We start from the raw sequence: 12,934 nt of genomic DNA on the forward strand, positions 1-12,934 counted from the left end.
AGTTGTTGTTAAAGTTAGAATCAAGTATTCTTATAGCGTTCATAACAGCCTTCTTTTGTAAAAACGAATATGTTGAAGTTACGAAGTTCCAGAGCAAATAAAAAAAACAGATGGACTTAATAGGGCATTACTTCGGGGCTTGTTTCACTGCAGGCAAGGGGGAAATACATTTTAAAACACCGTAACATCTCTATGAAGCCAAATACTTTCTCTGAGGCTGAAATGCCTCAATTGAAGACGGAGGTGACCACATAATCATCTGGAATAACAGTAATTCAAGAAAACACCAGAACTCGGAGATATAATGACAAGTTTTCGGATGGTGAAAGACATTTTGGGCAACGGGCAGAATGTATTATGTAATAACAAAAAGGCGTTAAATATAAACATCGCGCAGGTGAGGCACGAGAGTATTGCAAATTTTATCCCACCGAAAAGTGGCCAAAATATTTTCTTGAAATACCAATGATACTTTTCGAATGCACCATTAAAAATTCCATTTCCGAGACATTAAATTCAACTGGGTGTCATTATCTTCCAACACACGCAAAAGTGACTGCAGCTGTTACCATCCTGGTCTTCGAATAAGACAGCTGGAACCGGTTCCAGAAAATTCGATACTTGCCACAAAATTGTGGAGGATATTGGGACGGCGGAAGGTGAAAATGACGACTACGAGCATATGTCAGTACAGATCAATGTTCAATTGACCCACTGGTTTCGAAGTTAGCAGAGATTTGCGTTGTTAACAACAAATTCATCAATTTTACTAGTGTAAACGATTTGCTTTCTGCAAACTGTTAATAAAAGATAATATAATTTATGTACATATATAGTTAATACATTCAGATACCAAAATTATAATTTAAGGGAACGAAAACTACAAGAATACCAAGCGCTCAAAGTTGGAAAACTTGATTTTACGCGCAAAAAACGATTGCTTTTTTGAGAAAAAAAAAATAAGTGCAGGAAAAACTAATGAGCCGAAGATTTCTTAAAGTTTTCTTTCATTTGCATTAACCTTTTTTCGCTTCAATGACAATCTCTTTCCCACCATGAGAAATGAGGCAATGATGCCCAGGTATTCGATGCCAAGGAAATTTTGCCTAACAAATTATTGTTGGCACCCGCCATCTCTGATCAAGAATAATCGTTAAAACAAAATATCTCAACGCCAATCAAGCTATTAAGGAAAATTTTACGAGAAAACCCAGAATCGTCTTTATATTTTATTAGCAATAAAGGCAGATAAAAATTGTTCCATTCAAATCATATTTGCATAAATTTTGGCGATTGTGAACTAAAATTCCCTCCATAGGGGTCGTTCTATTTCTGAAAAAGGCGAAATTACTGAGAATAAATTCCTTTTAGATTTGCAAACGAGGTAATCATGTCATGGTAGGATGCTTCTGAGATTATGTGATTTTTAGTCTCCTTTCACACGTTAATGTTTCCCTTTCATTCAAGTGTCCAGGCGATGACGTACCAATCAAGCTTAGCCAATCATTGCTGCTCAATCGCAAATAAAATGGACAGCGATCCTGTTCCTTTCCGGTTCCAATTCCTTTTGACATTCTGCGCGTGCGCATTACACACCACAGAATAGAAAACGAAAGGAAAAACATACGCTAAATTAGTACTAGTATTTATTCCGAGAACCTAGTTTTTCGGACTTAAGGTTCAACGCATGTTAAGTTAGTGACATAAATGTGCTCTCCCAGTTCAAAAATTACACGATTATATTCCCAAACAGTACAGAAGACTTAAAGCAAAACAGTGACTTAGGAATGAAGAAAATTCAATGATCCTTGGATTATGCTGTCGAACAAATAGCTTATTTAAGCTATGGGAATGTAGAAAGTTCCTTATAGAAATAAAGGAACGGACCGTAGACTGGATAACAAGAATAGTGACCAATTCTCAATGGCAAGGAGTGAATATGTTGCAGGGGGACTCACTAGGGGACGGGATGTTTTAGGAAAAGCGCCATCAAATGCGGAGAAAATCAAAGCATCTTAAGATGATGGTGCGAAGCAGGAAGTGGGAGAATCGATTAGAATGAGATAGGAAGTTTTTTAACTTTCCTAATGCTGGAGGGATGTTATTTTTTTTCTCGGAGATTCCATCTTAAAATGTCACCGTAGCACGCAAACCAAACGGAAGAAAATTTCCTTGCCCAACCTTTCGCAGCAGACTAGTCAAAATTATTATTTTTATTTGGCAAGCAAAGCAAGTCGACAGCAGGAATGTAGGCATGGCATCAATCTTAAGCATCGATTAAGGAGATGGACAGTGCGATAGACTTTCTAGATAAAAAGTTAAAGGAACCACTCTGAACGATCCTCAGGGCGTAGACACAGGGGAAAGTGATTTTCGACGTCCGCGTATCCGGCCAAGATTGGATAATTGGATTTCTTTGTGAACCCTACTACGGTTCCGGGAGTCGAATTCGAGTATCCGGAATGGGCAGAAAGTAATATGAACCATAAAGTTCATGAGTCGGAAAATCACTCAATAATTTTTCGGAATCAACTTTTAAATAAGGCATCAGTAATGCTTTTAAGCGAATGACTAGATGTTTAAATGAGTTTATTTATTTGTATTTATTTATACTCATAACCCCAAAAACAGCACTATTTGCCTTTAATACAGGGGCTACAACAAAAAACAATGGACGATCAAAAATATTCAGTACCTGAGTTGGGGTAATGGAAGGCGGGATTTTAACCAGCAACTTTCAGATAGGCAGGCGAGGACTGCACCTCAGAAAAATTGCTAGCTTGCATTACCAGGAACAATATAAATCTGAAAAATATAGATATCAACAATGAGATGCTAATTCAAGGATTTTGATAAGATGTAAGAAATGCGCCACATAATAAGTTACCTATCCGCAATTATTTATGCTGATTCCGTGTAAAAACGTTTGAAATTCATTTAGAAATGTGGGCGTTTCGAAACGAAAAGCGGGGTTTTAATCCTTTATAATCTTTATTACACTTAACTTGCAGATATCAATGATACATCAAAGGAAATAGAAACGGTTGCGTTTGTTGGCAACAATGCGCATTTGCAGCCAATGTTTCCGCCGCTAGAGAGTTAGAAAGCGCTACTAGCAAAAATGGCGACAGAGAGGTTTTTGTGTTTTGCAATTTTGCAAAGATGTTAGTCGTAGCTTGCAAACGTAGTGTTGATACTGTTGAACGCGCGTGCCGTATTAAGTTCGGTTGTGATCTTCCAGGTGATAATTAAATCCGTGCTTCCATTACCAGCTGACCTTTCCGAATTCAGAAACTGGACATAGCAGCTTGTATCCTAGCCTTCTTTTCCTCGACGTCGGCGAATTGTGTGGTGAAGACTCTCTGTCCTTGATATAGCCCCAGAAAAAAATCAAGGGGAGTCATGTCTATTGTGTAATGAATTTTCATAAGCGAGGCAAGACTCTATGCTCTCCCTGCATTAGAAGGCGTTAGAATTCCGCTATTCATTTTGAAAAACGGCATTTTTTCACGTCTTTACCAAGATGACCTTCCAATTAAATCCCCTTGCAGTTACGAACGCACGGTGATGAGAGCAGGTAAAAGCATTTCCGGCTCTTTTTTCACGAGGATGTGGATCATCATAATCAACAGAGTTCCGTTATAACAAAAAAAATCATCTGCACGCAGCACGAGGCGTAAGTAAAAAATATTTTACCCCATACATTCAAGAATTTCAAAAGATGTAGAGACAAAGAGCTATCTAAATTACTCCCGCAAGAGGTTCTCCGGCAAAACCGTACTTATAAAACACTTCATCGACGCACGGGGTGTGAAAAAAGGCAGTTCCCTGAGAATAGAGTGGGTATAAGGCTGTTGGCACTTTTGGCAAAATTCGATATAGAGATTGAGGCATACAATTATACGAGAATGACTAATACATATATGTGAAGTTAAAAAACTCTTCTTCATGCTCACGTAAATTAGTATAAAAACTTAAGAAGTATCCTTTTAAAGGTTACAATCATTCTCTCAAGGGATGTACCCAGTACTTTTTCTTACAATAAGCATTATGCTCTTATGGCAAATTATTGTCTACACGGACGAACATTTTTGACTGATGGTAGGATGGTATACGTCGTATTGACAAACCTGATATAATGATATAGTGGCGGATCTATTTGAGGGGGGCTAAGGGGGCTATAGCCCCCCTTGTGTATCCATTTTACACTAGATACAATGTTATTTTTTTCCGACCCCCAATACTGCTGGAATTTTAACCCCCCCTTGACCCTATCCTTGATCCGCCACTGGCTACACCTTACTAATCGTGGTTAATATAAAACTTACGCAATTAACCGAAACACTATTTGTGTATTCCGTGACTTAATTTAAGCCAAATGACGTTGTCAACACGATAATAGGCCGAAAATTCTCGGCTATGGAAAGCATTAGCTGCCAAGTCGAGTACTCCTGAATCGGAAATAGGAAGCTCTTTAATAATTGTTTTTGCCTGACTTCTTCTCCATCTTCTTCATGCTTCACTGATCTTCAGTTTCTTTTCGAAGAATAGCTGTAATTAAATGCCCAAATATTCTCGCACGCCTTAGGAAGCGGTCCGCCAAAATATTCTGAAATGTTGCTCTGCGTCCTGGATGAACTTTCCTATTTTTTTATAATTCCGATCAGCCATCCAGATTTTTTTGCCGTAACACTGATTAATACGTAATTTAGCTAAAGCGAAAGTTGCACGATGAGCGTGAAAGGAAAACGCTTTTTGGGGAGGCCATGCGAGAACAAGAAAAAAATGGCTGCTTATTTAAGAGAAATCAAGGGAAGGAATTCCACCTGCAAATTTCAAAGGTGATCAAGGCTTAATTTTTCTCGTGTCTTGGAATTCGGATATTTTAGAATTTCCCGCGACGTGGGTACGACTATTTCTCACCAAAATCAATGCAAAGGTGAAAAGAATAATGACCTTTTCGATTAAAGAAGCCGCCTGCAGTCTTAGAACGAGTGAAACCTCATCATCACTGGTCAGCAATCCTAAAGGCCGCTATACACGGTGAATGATCTTGCGAATGATGATGCTGAATAACGAAAAAATTCGCGAATGAACCGTCATGCGCATGATCATTCAGTGAAAATTAGAACATGTTCTATTTTGATCGCATCATCTTGTGAATGGTCACGTGATCATTCAGCATGATCATTCACTGGGTATATTGGCCTTAAGATTGGTTTGACGCAGCTCTCCACTCAGTTCTCCTAACAGCTAATCTTTTCACACCTACATATTTCTTCTCTTTCACATCCTTCTTTACCTGTTCCATATATATCATTCGAGGTCTTCCTTTTCCGTTCTTGCCATCCACTTGTCCCTCGACGATTGTCTTCATCTGAGCAAGATATGGCCTATACAATTATTCCGTATTCCTGTCAAGGTTTTCATGAGGCTTCTCTTCTCTCCTACTCTTCCTAGACTTCCTCTTTACTCACTCGGTCGATCCATTAGATCCTCAACATATTTCTCTCGCACCGAATTTCGAAGGCCTCTACCCTAGATTTCTCCGCGGTTGTCATTACCCATGCCTCAATTCCGTAGAAAAGCATACTCCAAATATAAGTATCGATAAACTGTTCCCTTAATTCTAGGTTTAAATTTCCCGCGGTATCTTTCTTTGGATGGAATACTCTCTTTGCCAGGGCTATTCTGCTGATAATTTCTTTCTTGCTCCTCCGATCGCTATCAGGTGTATTCCATGTACAAATGCATCAGTAACAAATACAAACGTTATTTTCTCAGTAAACGTTGCACAAGGAACTTAAGGTTCGTAAACGTCTATTTATCATTTGGGCAATTTTGTAAATTTATGTATTTTTCAGGCAACATTACATCAATGTGGAGGTCATAAGTATGATAATGAAATATTCAAACTAGTATTCCGTGAAAAAAGACCACGCTCGCTATGCTGACATTTCCTAGACGACTGAATGCATTGGAAATTTTGGTGGATTTGCTATCGGAATTACAAAATTCGCAGAAACAAGTATTTACGCCATCTTACTCAAAGTAGGTTGTGCTAAAATTATCACCGATAACATCTCTCGTGAAGGGTTAACCGAGTAATGGGCGCTGGGTTATCTGTGCCCCTAAGTTGACAAAGGCAGAATCGTAATTATTAATTTGTAGACTCTCGTGGAAGATATCTCTGAAATAACACCCTCATTAAATCTTTCAGATACGCTATTGAATAGATTATGTTGGGTTCTATACTCAACCTAAATTGAGAGTGTTATGTTTTAAAAAAAATCTACCGAAAACTGCAATTTATTTAGGATTATTCAGCAAATTTTTCGTGAAATTAAGTTTTATTAACGTAATTTTTACTTAATCGAAAAGGTTTGCCAGAAAATGCATTGAAATAGAGTCCCATAACAATGTTCTGATTACCATCTGTATACATAAAAGACAAAGTCTGTTTGTCTGTCCGCTATTAATTTCCATACAGCGGCACGGATTACTACCAAAGTTAGTGATTAGGTGCATCATATATTCCCGAAGCCTGTAGAGCTACTTCTGGTTGTATACGACGCGTCCTTTGCGTTGTTTTCTCATTAGCGTTTGTTACGGCACGTCATACAACTTCTGTGGTAAGAAATCCTGCCGGGTAGGCACACCTCTTTACACGCTCGTAGGGAAAACATAACTCACAGGCCCCTAAACTAAACTAGTTTTTCTCCATTGTTTGCCGTTCCTTTCACTAAAAATACTGCCATTTGACTATGGATTCTAAGTTTCCGACTCCTCTGGGTGCTATCCTTCCCGACCAATGCCGGGCAACCTGCTAGTTATATTTATTAAGAACCATGCTGACAAATTCGAAAACTCGCATGAATAAATGAAGAACGTCGACACTCGAGGACTATCAATTTCATGCACATGGGTAACTACGGGCATCAAATTAGCACCCGTTTTTCAGATGGCCACCATTGGCATGACAGTTTCCTGATTAATGTTTGCCATCAACAGCCGATGGTGAATATAGTCCATCGTTCAAGATGACGGAGAGCAGCGGGAGGCTGATATTCCGCTCCGCTGGCTCGTTTCACAGCATGTAATCGATGGGCGATTGTTTTTTTTTTGGCGTCATACAGCCTCCCGCGAACCCGCTATGCAAGCAAACGAAGACTGCTGAGGAACGCGATTACCATACGTTTTAGAGCACTGGGCCACTCCCCATGACTTCGGCTGAGAGATTCCGTTACTAACCACGATTTCTAAAAACAAAGACTCAATATAAGCCAAAGCATAGCACTCAAGGATGATTCCAGGTTATCAAGGCTAAATTTTGAAGACTACCCATTTTGCATCTTTAAGGTTATCATATGAACCATCATGATGTTTTACAATTTTGATTCAGATTATGGAAAACCTATTTTTTTTTAATATCCAATAAGTAATTAAATAATATTCGTAAATTACAAAACGAATTATTGGAGGAACAAGGAAACAAAATATCGTCGTCACCGGGCAGAATATTCGATTTCCTATCATATTTTAGTATTCACTAAACTATACTATGCTTCCTTTACAATTATTTACTACATTAACTTGAAGTTCGCAATAAGCGTTTCGGTTGGAATCGGTATATTATTTTGATTATTTTGTGGCAGTAATACTGCAGCAGAAAAAAAATTAGAGGACCACCGCGGCACCTAAGTCAGCACCTACAAATCGTTCGCTTAGAATTCATCTGCATAATTGATCCACACACTACTCTCGAAAGCCGTCTTAAAAGGCGTGTGGCGGGAGGTGTTTGATCACCAATTTTTATCCAGAATTCACCTCGCTCGCTTTTTAGCACTCGCGCAGCTCAACAATTTCAGGGGAATTCGAACTCCCACGTCTCTCCCACTGGCTACGGCCTTGATGTCACGTTTAATAGTTTATACCTCTGGTTTGAACGGTCACAGAACGCTGTGCATGGAAACGGAGAAAGAAATTGCCCGCTGGAAACCTGAGTCACCGGCGCGCCCGGCGCCAGCTGGGAGACAAAACTTTCCTCGGATCGAAGCGTATTTATTTTACTGGGAAACTGCTATCAATTCTGTTAAGTTCTCTCTCCTTCTGCTTTCGTGATGTTAAATTTTCCGACCGGTCCATGTGGATGGAATCCGCTCTATCTTTTTCCAAACATATATCTTTTCCCTCCCTTTTACTTTCACCCGTGCGTGCTATTCCTGCAGAAGACGTTGGAAACTTGTCGAGTCGGTTCGGGAAGCAGCTCGCCCGTCCAGAACATAAGTCCGGCCGGTCCATCCTTCAAAATGATACCAAAACTGGTATCGGGAAGAAAATAATAAGGAAAAGAAATAATTCATTTGGCATAAATTTGTTGGAACAGTTCCATCATCTACTGGTTACCAAGATTTATTATTTATTGGTCCATCTCCATTATTGAGTGGATTAATGCATCTAATTCATCATTCGATGATACGAAGAAAACATCGTTGTAAATATGGTCAAGATAAAACAACTTTAAAGAGGCTATTGGAAATGAGTGATAGGAAGAGAAAACTTAAACGAAATGTGTACACTTTAAATTTTTATTAGTTTTCTTTCAACACAATAAGTAATTTTGAACGGATTATGAGTATTTTAAGGTATCCATTGGAAAAGGGTCCCTCATGATAAATAGAAGAGAAGCATGGATATAGTGTTTTTATGTAAAAAGTGACCCATCACTTTTTCAATATCGAGAGCTAAAATAACCGCACGTCCCTGCGAAGAAATGGCTTATATACCTGGAAATACTTGAAGATCCCAATCCATGCACTGAAATCCACGGCATTATTATATTATCGTGAAAGCTTGCAAGTAGTCCATCGCCTCAATACCTATTTAATTTTGATAACACTGGGTGTGGCAATATTGAAGACTTTTTCCCTGATTAAACGACCTCTAGGATGCAAAATGCCTCAACAAAAAATTAAAAATAACAGTTCTGTACCCTTAGCAGTGGTATACTAATTATTTGCTTCCGTTGGGGGAGCACCTTTCTCGAGACGATTGGAAAGAAAAGGTATTTGAATTTTTTTTAAACATTGGAAAAATGATAGGACTTTCGTACCATATGGTAGTTAATACCTGGGCTATGAGAATGGAATTCAAGCACGTTGATTAGCGTGAAGTTAAATCAAGTAAATTATGACGCCAGACCCAAGCGGGGTCACATTCACCAACTTTCTATGGCCCATCGTTCATCGACACATCCAATACGGGTGGTCCTTCTAAGACTCCCAGCTGCCGGCCATCAATATTTCCAAGCAGTGGCGGATACTTATGGGGTCACCCACCCCCCTTGCGGGGCCACCAGCATTGCCGAACATTGCGGAACCACAATTTTAACTTTTTTACATCGTAAGATGGAATTGTTTTGTATACGTGTATAATAAATCTAAATTTGTTAAACTATGCATATTTATTATTTACTATTATTATTTTTTATTACGAATTTATTACCCTTTCAAGGAATCACCCGCCTAACAAGATCATAACCCAACATATGAATGAAGCTTAATTCTAATTAAAATATTTTTCCCGGCTTTCGTACTCGGTGAGTGGTTTCACTTGAGAATCCCGACCTACTAGGTGTGTTTAAATTTAAGTATCAAGTATAATTAGTAAATATTATTGATTAAATTGTAGTGCCACGGCGCCAAATCTTCTCATAGGCGTGGCTCCCCCGCGCTGTCGTCATTACAAAATCGGCGTTCATTCGGAATATAATCCGGGATATTCAGAACACAATGCGTAATTTTCAGAAAATTTGAAATTGCTGTCTTCATTTTTCATTGCAGTCATAAGCTAAATGACGTGATTTACAAAACGATAAAGTGATGGCAATTTTTCATTTGCACTGCAACTGGGTTATTGCGGCCTCGGCCGTAACGTCAACACGGATATTTGAGTCTGAAATCACCGATGGCGGTGACGTAATTTTTCAATATGGCTGACGCATCGAGGATAGTGTTGTATTGATAACATTGGTGTAATAGGACGAATCGTAGTGCCACTACGAAAAATAAAGTAGAACATGTCAGAGAAGATTTTTCTTTGCCGTGAGGAGGTATTTCGATACCCAGAGGCAACGAAAAGTAGCGAGAAAGATTCAAGAAGCAATATATTATTGCTGAAATACCTGCTAACAGCCCACGGCGATAACTCAAAGGGTTCGTAATCACCATAAATACCGTGACTGCGATAAAAAACACTGTTCTCAGCAGTGTAGGAAAAAAAGTGTAATACGTTAGTTGCCTCAAACGCCTTTAACCTACAAACCACCGTCGCAGTACATGATGAGTTGTAACAATGGATGGCAACTAAAAGACATTATACATAAATAAGATTGCGTAAAATTTAGTATTTAAGACGTTACGATGGCTTAATACCAGCAAAATAACAAAAGAAATCAGAAAATACCAGCAATGCAAATGATATGTCCATGTGCTTTTAAGGTTAACTGCTTCCGAAGGCTCTACTTCCGAATTTGGCCGATAGTTGGCGTATCACTTGTCTGGATTCTCGATATGCGTTTCGTTCCTAAGCCCCGCCAAGCTTAAAGTGTCAGCATTGATAAGACCTCGGATTTAGTGAATCAGTTTCCAAAACCTCGGATAAACATAGCGTCAAAAAAATCCGGCTCCAAGCAACAAAGGACTGTACAAAAGAAAATACAGATTTCAGGTGTGCATTGGAAGCGTATTCTGGCGGCTTCGCGCTCACGCGACACAAGCATAAACATGTGGCTTCGCGCGGCAAATCTCAAAGCCCATTATTATCAGAAATACACTCGTCTACTGCGGGCGCCAACCTGCGCGGAGCTTCAGGCATACTCATGCTCGCGCTATACATCCTGTTTGGGTTGGATCTTTCGCACGTAGACGCTTGACTTGAGACAGTTCAGTGCATAAGTATACAGACATGGTGCTAGTCTTGAAAATGATAAAGTGTATTCCAATAGAATTCCAAGTGCAATCCAATACAGTGAAACCAATTTTTCAGGGAAGATATAGTTAGGAAGGTTTCCCTCCTCCATTTCAACGCTTTTTTAAGCTGAATTTTTGAGACCTTAACCTAGTAGAATCCCATTTTGAAGTTAAGAACAACAACTTCGCTATCAACAACTAAATCATTGACTTTCGACTATTTTCAATTCACTGTTTCATTTTTTCTAACTTGGGATTCTACAAGGTTAAGGTCTCAAAAATTCAGTGTAAAAAACTGTTGATATGGAGGAGGGAAGCCTTCCCAACTATCTCTTCCCTGATAAACTGGATTATAATCACATTGTCCAGGCAAACTCATCAAAAAGGACCTGGCTCTAAAAGACAGTTGTCATTGATGACAAAATGAGTTCGGCTTGTTCCTCGAGGACGTTATAACGCTAAGCATTTGTGAAGACTTGATAGCAGCCACCAAGAAATAAGAAAAAAAGACCAAGAAGATAGATAAAAAGAAAGGACAGCAATAGATGTAAAGACAAGGTATGTTAGGATGTGATGAGGGCGGGAACTCAGATAGATTGAAAGGCAGTAGCAGTGGCGGATACAGATGGGGGGCGCAGGGGGCGTGCGCCCCCCCCCCCCTTGCGGGTCCGCCCGTATTGCCGAACATTGCAAAACCACAATTGTAACTTTTTTATATCATAAGATGGCATTGTCTTTTACATGTTTATAATCACTTTAAATAAAATTTTCTTATACTTTGGCTGACTTGACTGTGATCTTTTATTACGATAAAAGTAAAGACAACTCAAGATATGTTGCGCCCCCCCCTTGAGTTTTTTCTGTATCCGCCACTGGGCAGTAGGTCGTATTGAGAGTTGGCAAGGAAAGCCCAGTTAGAGGTGGGTAACAAGACGGGTTGATTCCCAAAATTCTCCGTGAAAACATATCTTCACCAGTAGAATACTTACAATAAACTGATAAACGATTTTAATTTTTCCTGGTGAATAATATTCAGGAATTCTTCTGGGGCTCTACACCAGGTTAATTCAGTCGTTTTGGCCGACGTTTCGGAAAACGACTTGTCTTTCATTCTCAAGGCGTGTTACTGTCTGAATGTCCAAATTCACACTGAACCGAATCGACCTTTTGGCGAGAACAGCAATAAGGCTCAGGTGTCGTAAGATCGGGTGATGGTCTTTTGAAGATCTTTATGCACATTCCTTATATTTTATGCAATTAATTACAGGTGTGCAAGCATTGCTTGTGTTAGATGAGAGCCAGTATCGCGATTCAATTTCTTTTATTCAGGCGGATGTCAATGGCTTCCTTAATTAAGCGATATTGGTAGTGGAAGACAACTCGATTCCTGAAACGTCGCCCAATACGACTGAATTAATCGCGTGCAGAACCCGAGAAGAATTCCTGAATAAAATGATCGCCCGTTGTCAAGTCGAGTACTCATTCAAAGTCAAAATCAATATGCTATAATATAAATCAATAATAATAATATATAATAAACTATAATAAAACACCTTAATTATACCGGGACTAGCCGCGGTGATATCTTTACGGAGTCACCCGTAATGCAAAAATTGTGCGAAAAATCATTCGCACAGAGAAAAATATCATCCCCCTTGACCCGGATGCTCGAATGTCCCGATTTCCGGTCGAGTGCTTTAGCCAATTTGGCTACCGATGCGTCTTTACCATTTAGGAAATTTGAGGACTATACCGGACAAGGTGGTATGAAATGCTGAGCATATGATGACACAAGCAGTCCAAATCGTGCGCACAGCGCCACAACCAGAGAGCAAAGCTCGAACTTCCATCACATAGAGACGGTAGCTCTTTGACTAATTTAAGTATAGCGGGACTAGCCACGGTGATATCTTTCCGCGAATGATTTTATCTCTGTGAATATTTCGCATAACATAATAAAACAA

This window comes from Ischnura elegans, chromosome 3 (assembly GCF_921293095.1).
Source record: "Ischnura elegans chromosome 3, ioIscEleg1.1, whole genome shotgun sequence".
Classification (NCBI taxonomy): Eukaryota; Metazoa; Arthropoda; class Insecta; order Odonata; family Coenagrionidae; genus Ischnura; species Ischnura elegans.